The sequence below is a fragment of the Manis javanica genome, chromosome 2 (genome assembly GCF_040802235.1).
Source record: "Manis javanica isolate MJ-LG chromosome 2, MJ_LKY, whole genome shotgun sequence".
Lineage (NCBI taxonomy): Eukaryota > Metazoa > Chordata > Mammalia > Pholidota > Manidae > Manis > Manis javanica.
The window spans coordinates 130,083,593-130,095,415 of record NC_133157.1 but is presented as its reverse complement, the minus strand read 5'-3'; the positions used below and the strand labels follow the sequence as shown (position 1 = coordinate 130,095,415).

Here is an 11,823-nt window from a genome sequence, read left to right as displayed (position 1 = left end):
ACTCTGAATGCAGATGGAAAGCTGACATCCGGGGTGGGCCTGTGCACTTTGGCTCACTGTCCCCAAATGTCCCTCTCAGGCGCTGTTGCCTTCCCAGGTTGAAGGACGTCCATGACCATTGCTTCCTCTGAAGTAGCCACCTGATCATGAACTTCCCAGACCAGACAGTTACTGTGTCGATCATGGTGGCTTCAAGTGGGTCTTCAAGCAGGCAGGGAAGAGAAAACGGGATTTTTTTTTTAAAGTGCTAAAATGTTTAAAGCCCACTGAAATGGTGAGCTGAACAGAACTAAAGGAATTTACACAAGCTTAATTTAAGGAACGTTCCCCAGCAATCTAGCCAAAACTGTGTGAGAAAGTAAAAGCCATCGACCTGGCAGTATTTTCATCAAGACTCACTTTCTAGGATGCTAACCACTGGAGGCCTCAGACTGACACCCCCTCTCGCCCTCCTCCACAGAAAGCTCTCTGTCTTTAGAAATGCTAGTTCACACTACTAAGTGCATGGGATAGCTGACAGCCCCCTAATGGCCTCTCGTTCATGCCACTCAGAGCTCTCCCATTTCACTGAGAAGCCAGCTCCAGGTCCAGCCTGGTGGCATCAGCCTCACAGCCCCGGCAGCTCTGTCATCTTCCCCAGGTTTTACCTTGTAGTCTTGGGAAAATCCCTCACCCTCTGAACCTCCACACTGAACTTCCATCTAGACTTCTATGGACACTAGAAGCTTCCAGAGGTGACAGCCTAAGCCCGTGACTTCAGGTCCACGCAGGTCTACCACATGGTCTGCCTGCTGTCCTCATGTCTTGATTTCAGTCTTAAATCTTTCCTGCAGTTACTGAACTGAATCTTCCTTCTCCAACCTTTCTAGACCTGAAGGATGGTTAGCTCTCTCTGCTTCCCTTACTCAGGCCAAATTGTGCCAATTTCTCAGCAAGCACATGCTCTGGGTGGATGGAAATCAACAGGCCATGAGAGAAAAAGAGGCCCCCAATGCTTTTCTTGATGAGCAAAAACAGAAGTTTTGAGGCCTCAAGGAATTTTGAAACCCTTTGGGGAAACCAATCTGAAGATTTGGCAGCTGTATCATAAAAGTTCCCCTCTGTGGCTGCGGCCAAATTTTGGCCACCAACTTGAGTCCTGAGCTCCCCCAGGCTTGCAAAAGAGATAGAAGGCACCTGGTAGTGTGGCCCTTCCCAGGAGCCAGCCCCTCAGCCTCAGGTCCTCCCTGGAGTCCTTTGGTGACATTCTCCACTGTGTCCCCCGATGCCTCTTCTCGGTCTCCCAATCTGCAGCATGCAGCTCTCTCAAATCCGTCTGCATCACAGCCTCTCTCTAAGGACTCTGTCAAGCCTGTCTCTTCCAGGCCAGCATCCCTTCCTCAGCACAACAGGCAATTTTGGTAACACCCATGTTTCCAAAGGCATCACCATCTCAGAGCCACCATCACATCATGTGCCTTTTATACCACTCCTACTGGATATATTTTAATCAGCATGTTCTTCATTTAGTAAATGTATTTTAAGTCACCATTTTATATGCCATAGTTGTAAGTGGAAAACCAGCTTCCTTGCTATTAATAGAAGGAAACGGTAACAGCCAGAGTCTCAGACACCATATGCTTTTACCAAGTCCCACTGGGGTCCCTCTGCTGTGGAAGGGGGCCATGGGAGGGGCTCGCTGTCACCTTTGTTACGTTTGCCAGCTAAGTCCTAACATCATTACTAGTATCATCAATTACACAGATGTCAAATTTAGCCAAAATTGGGCTTGGAGATCTCTGGGGTCCATTCTGGAGAGACCAGTTTAATTATTCATTTTTCTCTCTTTCTTTCTCTCCTCTCTTTCCAGCTGCTATTATAACATACATACATACACCATAGCATACACAGGAATACAATCCTCTGTCCTGAAAGTACACATCTGAAAAGCCAGCATGAGCCCTCAGAACAAGGGACCAGCATTGTTTGGGGAGAGGTAACAGTCCCCAGCCTTCCTCCCCCTGGCCCTGACAGACACCATGGTGGTTCCTGACAGGAAGTCCCCTTCTTCCTCATGGAAAACCCAGAGAAGGGAGTATAGTAGCCCCTGAGAACTTGGTCCAAATTGCAGAAGTGAAAGAGGCCCATCACCTAATTCCAGGTCTGGGAGTCTGGGGTTCTGAGCACGCCTGACAGGGAATGGAAGCCTGAAGGACGCTCATACCAGGGCCTCTTCCGGTTGCATTTGCTCCATGTTTTACCAGGTCCAGCATGGTTTCCACTCTAATAACTAAATAAAGGTTGCATAGGAAGAGGCATTGCTACCTCTGTGTTCCGAGCAAGAAAATCACAGCCAAGAGGCTCGGCCTGAATGACCGCAACCTGGGTCCTTGCCTCTGCCACGCCCAAGGGTGCAGCTGAGCTCCTCACAGAGTTGGGCACGTGCACCAAGGGCCACCCTGAGCCATGCCTGCCACCAGAGCTTCTCAGCTCAGCCAAGAACAGCAGTGCCTCAGGGAGGCGGCAGGGCCAGGCCATGAGTGAGGACCCAAAAGTACTGAGCGCTGCCTCATGTGGGGTCTCGCACTAAGGCTCTTTCCTGGGCCGTCTAGAGATGAAAGGGAATCAGGAGGCCCTGCCCAAGCCCCACCCTATCTTACTTAAAAGCAGTAGGTGCAGTTGGGCTCAAGAGGGAACCCTTGTGGTGTGCCCCACTTCCCTGGCTCCTACTTGCAGGGCCTCCCTGTTAGCTGCCTCAATGGCCAGCAAAGCCCCTGTGCTCACTTCTGTGCTGGTCTCTCAGCTGGAAGGGCTTGAAGAAGTCCTAGTCCAACAGCTCCCAACTCTTTTCCTTCCAAGGACCCCTATTACTCTGCAAATTGTCTTTTTACCAAACCAACCATATTGTTCCTGAATGGTTCATTTGTTTCCCAGTTTGTGTTGACAAGGACTTGAGTTGTCCTGTCCGGCAGCCTCCACCCCTGGCAGGATCAGGCCCCATGCCCCTGTGTGATGGCTCTCCCACTGGCATGCCTCCTTCTCAAGACCATTGCTTGTGCCTGTGGGTACCCAGAGGGAGGAATTTCAAGGCAGGAGCCTTCCTGCATCACCAACATCCAGTACAGATGGTGCCTGGGAGAAGTTGTGCTCTGCCCACATTTGTACAGGAAGAAAAGAGGGCAAGGCAGAACCAGAGAAGACAGACTCAGTGAGCCCCTTCCTCCCCTCCCAGCCGGAGCCAGGTCTGGGAAGGCTCTGCTTCCTGTTTGCACACCGGGACACCTCCTGTCTCCTCCCTGACATCCAAACCCCACACACACCCCAACACACACATGCCAAGGGTAGCTCAGAAAACCCTGCCCACACCCAAAGATGCTAGAGCTGGGGTGGCAGGGGTCTGCCTTCCTCTGTGAGGTGGGGGTCAGTCCCTCTCCGGGGAGTAGGTTGCACAGTGAGGGCAGGAGGCCCTGGGCCACTCCTCCCAGGAGCACCATTCTGGCTTTCCTGCCCTCCATTTCTGGAGCCAGGCCATAGGACGCACACCTGGGCAGCCCCAGGGCTGTAGAATCTGCACACTGCCCTGGCCCTGTTAGTAACTGGGACCCCTCAGCCTCCCTGTGACTCCAGCATTCTGAGCACTGAACATTTCACCATTTGACATGGCAAGAAGCCAGCCATGTCCAACAGCAGGCAGCCCTGCAACAGTGAGAAGAACAGGTGAGAGGAGCAGGCTTGGCCCAGAGCAGGAAGTCTGGGAGTCAGAACAGTGGGGACCACCCAGTCCATCAGGGGAGCCAAACCATAAGAGGCCCATACATGGCCCTTTCCTAAACCTCTCTAGGTCTTTAACTGCGCAGCCAGGTCAGAGAGACACAGCATTACAGTAAATGGTGGGCACAGGATAGAAAGGCACTGGTGAGATGGAAAACACATGCTAGTGCCCTGGAGTGAGGACCATCTGCAGTGGGGAAGAGCAGCTGAGATCATAAATAACTGCAGGAAAGCAAGAAGGAGCTTGCAGAATGAGGTGTTTGGTCCTTCCCAGGTTATAGCGAAGCCAGAGAGAAGTACAGGGAGGAGCAGGTGAGGTCACCGCTGGGCTGGGCAGCAGCCAAGAGATTAGACAGACCCTGTCCTCAGGTGCAAGGCTGCAAAAGGCCACTTCGGATCCCTCCAAGGGTGCACCGAGCATAGTCCCAGTGCATAAGGGGTAGGGTGGCCTCATGTTATGACCCCAAACTCAGAACTTGGACAACTTTGCAGAGGAAATGAGACAGGGTGACTTACCTAGACTCTTCCTAAAAATCTGTATCTACTGAGACTCTGCTCTTCATGACTTTTGGGGAGGGTATGTGCACTGTGAAGGGATGTGCACCGATCTGAAATCCTATGAGCTGTTGCAAGTGGCTGATGTCTAAAACTATGTCCTACGAGTTCTATGTAGGAAATCTCCCTATTTCCACACCAAGATGGAATGAACTTGTGATGGTTAATTTTATGCTGTGATGGTCAACTTGGCTGTGAGAAGGGACACTCAGAAAAGCAGGTGAAGCATTACTTCTGGGTGTGCCTGTGAGGGTGTTTTCAGCAGACACTGCACTTGACCTGCTGGACAGAGGAGCTGAAGGCTCTCCACAGTGCGGTGGGCACAGTTCAGCCATCCAATGTCTGGATGAACACAAGGGGAGGAAGGCTGATTCGCTGTCTGGTTGAGCTGACACATCACCTTCCCCCGCCCTCAGATGTGGCGCTCCTGGTTCCTGCGCCTTCATACTCCCATCAGCCCACAGTTGTCAGGCCTTCGCATTCAGATGGATTCCACGAGCCCTCCAGGGTCTCCTGACTGCAAAGGGAAGACTGTGGGGCCTCTCAGCCTCCATGATCACATGAGCTCACTCCTATCATTAATCTCCTCCTGTAAAGTTATATACATCATATGTATCCTACTGGTTCTGTTACTTTGGAGAACACTAACTGCTGGGATTTTGGGATCCTGCCTGGACTGTGTCCATGGTTCTCAGAAGCTGGGCCATAAAGAGGCACCACCTCCCTCCAGTCCCCATTGGTCTTCCCCTCCCTGTTGAGTCTGACATTGCACAATCCCTTGAACCCCATTTTCACTGGAGAACCCACTCTAGGGGCAGAGGTAATTCCTCACAGGTGAGGGAGCCCAGCCAGTCTCCTGCATCTCGTACAGATCATGGGAGGGCATTTACTAAACCCACCATTCTACAGGGGTGTAGACAACCCTTGTGTGACATGTTACAATCTAGTGTAAATGTTGATGAGTTTTTATTATTTGTTCTGAAGAAGGAGACTAGGCCTTGTTCACAGCCATTATATTATAAGATGTACCTTGATGAGAACTGTACAGAGAGAGAGAGATTTTGTCATTCACTGGGAGAGCATGTCTACTGTGTGCCAGGTCCATTCTGGAAAACTTCCTGGAGGAGGAGGCATTTGGTACAGGCCTGAAAACAGACCTTCGAAGGCACATCAGACATAGACATAAATGAAGATATAAAGGTCCAAGGGCAGTTCAGAGATGAAAATGTATTATTTAGTATATGGCATTGAAACTTCTGTTTTGACCAGAAATAGAATAATTCATCTAAAATCATATGCTAATTAATGCCATGAAGGATTTGAGAGAAATTTTGCTTGAGTTCAGGTTAATTTTGTTTTGTTTTCACCAAAGCTCTTTCTCCCCAACCAGTTCCAGTGGACTTACCAGTTCAATTCTGCTCAGCAGAATTTCAGTTTTGTTTGTGATTCATGTTTCAGAGACCAAGAACTTACCAAATACTTAATCATACACAACATATGTGTGTGAATGACCAGTTAGTAAATCTGTAAATTAAAAGAAGTACTAAAGGAATAGCCTACCTTGAATATCTATTAGAAGAGAGAAACCTGCCCATCTGTAACTCATAAAACCCTTGACATCAGAAACATGTACAAATCCTCAATCTCAAAACGAGTTGGGTCTCCTTCTCCAAATCATTGACACAATTTGAAAAAAGCCAGGGAACTTTCCTCCTTACCAGGCTGTGGTGCAATGTTAGGGAAGGTGACTGCAGCTACTAAGGGGCACCTCCGGAAAACTAACAGGCAGAGACCTTCGCTGGACAAGGTAAATTTCAGAGGAATATTTAAAAACTGGTAAAACAGCTCCTCTGATGTGGATCTCTGCAAAAGTTATAAAGTGCTTTTTTAACTAATTTTTTGTAAGTTGGGAAATACCAGCAGATTGACCATTTGCAGAACTAGTCTTGGCAAACTGGCTTCCAGAGAAGTGGCTTTCAGAGAAGTGGGTTTCCCCAGAGTGACCTCAAGCCGAGGTGGCTCCTGACGCTGCTCACACACTGTCCAGTTCTCAGAGTCCTACGTTGAGGCCAGGCCACTTTGGGACCCAGGGGGAATGTAACAGCAAAGGTCTGCAAGGGGTTCTGAGTCAACACGGAAGCCATCTCTGTTTCCTGCAGAGGGTCGGGGGCAAGGAGGACTTCACGACAACTCAGGGCTGCTGGCTTCCAGAAGACTTTCCACCCTGTGGGTCCCAATGAGCAGGCCACCCAGGAGAGGTGTCCCAACAACCTCCACCTGAAACCAGCCCCACAAGTGACAGAAGGCACCACTGGAGGGGCAGCATCCTGAGCCCTCAAAGTCCATCCCAGACCCTCACTTCTCCCGAGCTGAAGTGAGTCACTTTCTCTCCCAGACCCTCAGACTCACTTTTTGTTCTCCTGGGCCAAAAAGTAGAGAAGTTTCTGTGGCTTTCTTCTTTCCCTGAGGAAAGACTCTTCAGTGATAGCCTCAAATGGCCCACCTCTAATAGCAGCCAGACACCTGCTTCCCTGGGTTGTCGTGCCTTCGTTTCTCTCGGCCTCCGTGAGCTCTAATGGTCCATGCATTGCATGCATTATTTTTAGTCTAACATATTTTAAACACTCAAAGATATGGAGAATCAAATAGCTAGATCTGTGCAGCTCTTGACCAGCTTAAGAAACCCAATATGAAGGTGTCGGTGAGGAACCCTTGTCTCTCCCCAATCCCTTCCTATCCTCCAGAGGAGACATCAGTCCTGAACTTGGAGTTTACTCTTCCCATTTCTGAGACACATATTTTTCCAGAGTCAAATAAAAAAAAAAAGTATTTCTTAAGAAAAAAGAAAATTGATGTTCCACTCCACAGACAGGATCAGTGGCTGTCAGACATTTGGGCCTCATGGGACAGTTAGCTGTCAAAATCAATTTAGGGTGCTGGTAGAACTCTCCATTTCTAAGAGTAAGAACATGAAAAAAGGAAACCCAGAAAACTATCATCTGCCATCACAGTAGCTTCATGAAAGAAAGGCCATTTGTCACAGAAAATATAGAAAGAACATATTCTCAGAATTTAAAAAAGGAATGCATTTAGACAAAAAGTCTCAGTTTTTCTCATTTCGACACAAAGCTTCGAAAAACTTCGTGTTGCATCAGTGTGGCATTTACGACTCACTAATTTAGAAACCCAGACTTCTGTGACCTGTGTCTCGAAGAGGTTGGGACCTTCCAGAGGGAAGCACCCCATCCTGGACAGAGAGGGGGCGTTTGTCACCCCATGCCCCTCAGATGCCCCACACGGGGTCTGGTAGCTGCCGGCCCCATTTTCTTATCTGATCCCACTCCTCACCAGCCCATCCCCGTCCCAGCTCAGACCTGTAGGACTCACACGATCCCTTCCCTTCTTCTCCAATGTCCCCAGCACACTGGCCACCACCCAGGACTTCACCTCACCATGTCCGGCAATGGCTGTGCTCAGAGGCACTTGGCCAGCCCCTGAGTCAGCAGTGTGCAAGGGTCATGGGGGACCAGAGCGACCTGCTGAAATGTCAAAGGGGAGAAAGGTAAGAAAATCCATCCATACAGCAGCCTCACCTCAGTGACCTAGCCCTGCTCCACCCACTGGGCACAAACCGATGTGCTTAGTCACTCACGCACCACCAATGCCAGGATAAAGGCCGGGCAAGGAGAGAGTATTTTGCAATAACCCCCAGGTAAGCTGGCTCTGCATCTCCACCCTGAACTGAGAACCACTGACTTGGCACAAGCTAGGACAAGATACAAAAGCACCATCGCCAAAAATAAAAATGTCCCTAAAAGCAAGAAAAACCCATTTCATGAAGGAGGAAGCAGAAGCCCACCATTAAGTGACACCCAGAGCACGGGGCTGGTTACAGACAATGCCGAAAAATGAATCCTGAGTCCAGGTGACCCTTCACCTCCCCGGCTGCCCCATGTCAGTCTGGCACCACTGACGAGTCAGCTTCTTACTCCAAGCCCAACTGTTCCCTTACCCAGCCTGCGCCTCCATTTCCAGGTAGGTTTCTAAGCCCATGGAGAAGATGATCTCTCAGAATCAGGACAAGGGAGCCTGGAAACTCAGAGCTGAGACAGGCTGCCTCAAATGGGTCTAATTTTTTTTTTTTTTGAGAGTGCATCTCTCATATTTATTGATCAAATGGTTGTTAACAACAATAAAATTCTGTATGGGGGTTCAATGCTCAATGCACAATCATTAATCCATCTCAAGCCTAATTCTCATCAGTCTCCAATCTTCTGAAGCATAACGAACAAGTTCTTACATGGTGAACGAATTCTTACATAGTGAATAAATTCTTACATGGTGAACAGTACAAGGGCAGTCATCACAGAAACTTTCGGTTTTGATCACGCACTATGAACTATAAACAATCAGGTCAAATATGAATATTCGTTTGATTTTTATACTTGATTTATATGTGGATCCCACATTTCTCCCTTTATTATTATTATTATTTTTATTTTTAATAAAATGCTGAAGTGGTAGGTAGATGCAAGATAAAGGTAGAAAACATAGTTTAGTACTTAAGAGGGCAAATGTAGATGATCAGGTGTGTGCCTATGGACTAAGTATTAATCCAAGCTAGACAAGGGCAGCAAAACATCCACGGATGCAGAAGATTTCTCTCAAAACAGGGGGGGTGAGGTTCTGAGCCTCACCTCTGTTGATCCCCACTTTCTCACCTGATGGCCCCCCTGCAACTGTGCCTGTCTTAGGTTGTTCCTCCCTTGAGGAATCTTACCCGTCTCTGGCTAACCAGTCATCTTCCAGGGCCATACAGGGAGATGTAAAGTTGGTAAGTGAGAGAGAAGCCATATTGTTTGAGAAGGTTAGATTTTTACTTCTTTGCAGATTTATGCCCTGTGGCTTCTATGCCCAGCACTTGTCTCGAGGTATCTTTACCGCCTGAAGGAATTATGATACTCGGTAAATTGGATATGAGGCACGAATTCTATTTAAGGGTTGTAATTAGGAAGGAAGAAGAAAAGCTATAGAGGTAGCATATGGAAGAAAACATGGGAGGATTGATTATTTCTTTGACATCTCTTCTTGTAGAGTACCTTAAGCATGTATAGTTTTTAAACTACTAACTAACTTGTGCACACATATTAACATAATAGGAATACGGTGACATAAACAAAGCAAATCTATAATTACCATCAATCTCCAGTGTAGCCAAAAAAACCATTTAGGCACCCTAGGCATTTGTGAAAATTTGCCTATGATATGATGGATATTGTCCAACTGTACTTGAACAGTCTGAGAGAAATCAGACAAATTAAAGCAACCCATTTCTGGGGTCTGTTCACATCCCATATGTTCTTTTAACCGTAGATAGTCTATAGTCATAAGATTTTGGAGTGCTACAACTTGCACCCCTCCCAACTCCTGGTTGAGTTCCAAGAGTACAGATCCGGTCAAATTCGTTGTCTCACTGTATGCACATGCCAGCCTAGACATCTCCCTCCTCATTCCAATGGCAAGTCCAGGAAATGGTGGGGTGGATGTAGCCACAAGCGCAGCATCGTCTGAATCCCTGTGGAGGCTTTTTGATGATTGTCCCCCGGCACAAGTCCTCCAGAGAGTGCTGATGCCAGAAGCTCCTCCTCATATCGTATCTTAGTTCATTTTCTGGGTAGCCAAGCTAGGCCTTGATCTTCTGCATAGAAACAAACAGACCCTTTGCCCACACTTTGACATGCCAAATGGGTCTAATTTTTTACAGGCACACAGCAGAGTCCCAAACTCAATTCAAAGGAGAGCTCTGCTTGACCTCTGGATGGGTGGAGCAACCACTGTCAGATTCCCTTTTTCCCAGCTTCTCCAGGGTGGGGCACCCCCACCCACAGCCTGGGGAACAACTTCAGAGCCTCCAGCTACCAGAGGGGCCAAGAGGGGCTGCAGCCAAGAAAGTCCGGGCAGCAGTAGGGGGCTGGCTCCTGGGAGGCAGTAGGGAGAAAACCTCTCACAGGTGACCTGCTATGCTCCTCAGGGTCTGGCTGCAGCCCCCACCTCAAGCTAGCCCACCTGCCCCCTCACCCATCACGGCACTGCTGCTCATTCCATCCCCCAACTTTCCAGCGATGTGGCCCCATCTTCAGTGCCCCCACCTCTGTGTGTTTGTTTCAGTCTTTAAGATCCTGTATCTCAAAGGCGAGATGAGTGCGCATGCACTCACACACACACACACACACACTCACACACACACACAAACACACATTTCTTTTTTAATTAGAGCCTGAAGAACAGTTGGCTATATGCAGGGATGATAAACCTTATTGTTTGTGGCATAGGAAATGTTCTCATCCTGTGGTCCAGGATCCGGTCCCTGGTCCTGACTCAGCTCAGGCAGACCCCTGAGCCTCTTCCATCCCCCTTCCAATTCCGATGATCCCACACACTCCTCTGTTACAAGTATCAGAGAAGCAAACTCAGATTGGTTCTCCAACCAGGGCAGAGGAAAAGGAACAGAGACTCAAAGGAACCCCAGACACCAGTGTTTGGGGGAGGCATGACCTAACAATCCCCAGTCAAACGTTCAAACACCAGTGCACATGCCCTTGGAGATCACATTATTTTATTTTGACCACCACATGGCTTTGGGGTTCCTCACAGCAGCCCTGTGAGGTTGGGAGCACCCCCATTTCCCTGCAGGGTACAGCAACAGGAACTGGCCTAGGGTTACAGGGTAGAGGGGATCCCTCCCAAGGAGCCCCAGGGGCTCAGCTCCCAGGCCCAAGTGTGGCAAGGCTTACCCACCAGGTAGGCAATTCCCACCACCCAGACCCTCCCTTCATACTCCACCACAAAAACAGGGGCCTCCAAAAAAGCATGAGAACCAGGATCAGTTGACTGGGCCCTCACTTTGGGGAGAGGATGCGCACAAACTCCTCGTAGTTCACCTGCCCGTCCTGGTCCACGTCAGCCTCGTGGATCATGGCCTCCAGCACCTCCTGGGAAAGCTCCTCACCCAGCTTGGCCATGACCTGCTTGAGCTCGTCCACACTGATGTAGCCGTTGCAGTCCACGTCGAAGACACGGAAGGCCTCCTGCAGGTCTTGCTTTTTCCCCCAGGTCTTCATCCCCCTGACCATCTCTTCCAGGAACTCTGGGAAGCTGATGACGCCGTCAGCATCTGTGTCCACCTTGCTGATGATCTCCTTCAGCTCGGCCTCTGACAGATCCTTGCCCAGGGCCTGCATCACGGCGCCCAGCTCCTGAGTGTTGATGCTGCCATTCCCGTCCTTGTCAAACTTGGAGAAGGCCTCCTTGAACTCGGCCACCTGCTCTGGAGACAGCTGCTCCTCCATGCTGCTCACTCGTGTCACGGAGCTTCCTAGCCTGCTGCCAGCTCAACAGGCCCACGTCAGAGCTGGGGACCCGCAGTCAGGGTGCCAGGCCGAGTCTGTATGAGGTCAGAGCTCCAGCGGTGCCTGGCCATAGGTGGGAGTCCCCTCCTTTTCTGCAGTCAGAGTAAAA

The 11,823-nt window shown here is 49.4% G+C and overlaps 1 pseudogene; it reads right to left on the bottom strand.

Annotated features, from left to right (window-relative positions):
* Positions 1 to 10,904: 10,904 nt before the first annotated feature.
* LOC140847878 (neo-calmodulin pseudogene) lies at positions 10,905 to 11,823 on the bottom strand (annotated as a pseudogene).